Below are 1,912 nucleotides of genomic sequence, written 5' to 3'. Positions count from 1 at the left end.
AACTTTTCTATATAATGTTACATACAACATTGTTTTACTTACTGTAACTGTTCTATACGTTTCAATCAGATCCTCTTACTGTAACTGTTCTATATAATGTTACATAAAACATTGTTTTTCTATATAATGTTACATACAACATTGTTTTACTTACTGTAACTGTTCTATATAATGTTGTGGAGGGCTATTGTGGCATGATGATGTCATTAAACATGTGGTACTTAGGTGGGAATTAGCTCAAGGTTAGCGGCACGAAAGGTAGAGGACCGAAGCTATTCTGTGTGACGAAATGAGTATTTATCGGAAATGGATTTTCAGGTGAGGGAAATGTTAACTTCAATTCATGATATTAATTTTCACGATGTTAGAGATTTATGGATATTAGGACTTTTTTGTATATACAGGTGTTTCATATGTTGCCCAGTATTGTTAGACAATCACGAAAACTGAAAGATACATGGAGAGTGGCTTGTAAAGATAAAATGAGAAAGACACTTTGTAACACACCATTTGTCTCCTGGAGGGCTCTTTAGTAATGTTAACTGCTATACTTTTGGTTTGAAGGAATTGTTTCACCAATATGCTTACTGTTGCTTTTGTAATTGTGCCCTCTGGTAGCCAATTGGTGTTTCACTACGCGTCCGACACGTCACAATTTCCTTTGTTTTTTCACTTGAATTAATATTTTCCCATAAATTTCTAAATCTCTTTCAGAAATAAGATAAACCTCTGTTGTGTATATAACAAGAATAACTCAAAAAAACGTTATACCTGTTTAGCCCCATTGTGGCTCAGCGGGTTTATGACATAACGGTCAGATTTTGGCGGGCAGAGCACAAATAGTCCATTGCGTAGCTTTGCGCTTAACAACAAGGGAACCGAACAACACCTGCATAGATTAAAACCCTGCTTTCTGTGTTACTAATACAGCTTTGCGTGATGGAAACCTCCTCTTATAAAATTGCTCTTTATGTCTGTAATTTATATTTATAGTTCATTGTCTGTGTAAAATGTTTGTTTGTTATACATTTACTATTATAAAATTTATTTCACCACCTCTGACAAGATCCTTGAAGTTCAGTTTATTTAACAATTCCTCACTGAATGGTGTAATTTTTTGATAACTTTAACCACAACCTTGTAGCAAAGAAATTTTTTGTATTCTCGCTTCAAATACTTTGTAACTAGAACTTACCGTAGAACTCTTATAATGAGAGAAAAGTCTTCAGGAGCTAAGATCTTTTATCTTTAGGCTGACATTCTTTGTTCCCTGAGCTCTTGCTTACGGAACTGTGGAAACTACAAAGTGAGGATTAATGCCACAGCAGCACTAACGATTCCAACCAAAAGGATACATTATGATACTCTTTTACCTCAAGTCTGGTTAGATCTAGTGTCAGCTCTGGAATCAACACAGGAGGATGTCGATTACAAAGAACTCGATCATCATCAGGCTTGGTGTTGTCAGGTAAGATCTAATGTCAACTTAGAAATAACTCAGGATGATGTGGAATATTTATTTGTTATTTTATTGTAATTGTTTATGCAAGATTAATAAAAATATTATATGGTGAGCAAAGTTTTGTGGCTGTGTTTATTAGGTTTTCTCCTATTTTAAGTTTTTTGTTGTCTCTCATGTGCCAAGTTCCAGGGAACTTACAGTTCAATATGAATGATTTTTCTGTGTATTTTTGTTTGAAACTGTGTATTTGTTCTTGTTATACTGAGGTTTAAAAATGCTAATTGTTGATCTTTTTCATATTCACTAGTGAACTTAATATTTGGGTGTATGGAGGTATTGTGTTTGAAAAAGCTACATGCGTGTTCTCTAGATGTATCATTAATATATCTGTACCAGTAAACTTAATATTTGGGTGTATGGAGGTATTGTGTTTGAAAAAGCTACATGTGT

At 33.9% G+C, this 1,912-nt stretch overlaps 1 long non-coding RNA gene across 1 annotated transcript in view; it reads left to right on the top strand.

Moving 5' to 3' along the window:
- Positions 1-347: 347 nt before the first annotated feature.
- The window catches only part of LOC106475535, a 6,021-nt gene continuing 4,456 nt past the window's right edge, over positions 348-1,912 (top strand). Inside the window, exon 1 of the long non-coding RNA XR_002608901.1 lies at positions 348-1,468. This is a non-coding gene — a long non-coding RNA (uncharacterized LOC106475535). The remainder of the gene's footprint in view (positions 1,469-1,912) is intronic.

Source organism: Limulus polyphemus, unplaced genomic scaffold, assembly GCF_000517525.1.
Source record: "Limulus polyphemus unplaced genomic scaffold, Limulus_polyphemus-2.1.2 Scaffold8747, whole genome shotgun sequence".
Lineage (NCBI taxonomy): Eukaryota > Metazoa > Arthropoda > Merostomata > Xiphosura > Limulidae > Limulus > Limulus polyphemus.
This window is presented reverse-complemented; position numbering and strand designations above follow the sequence as displayed.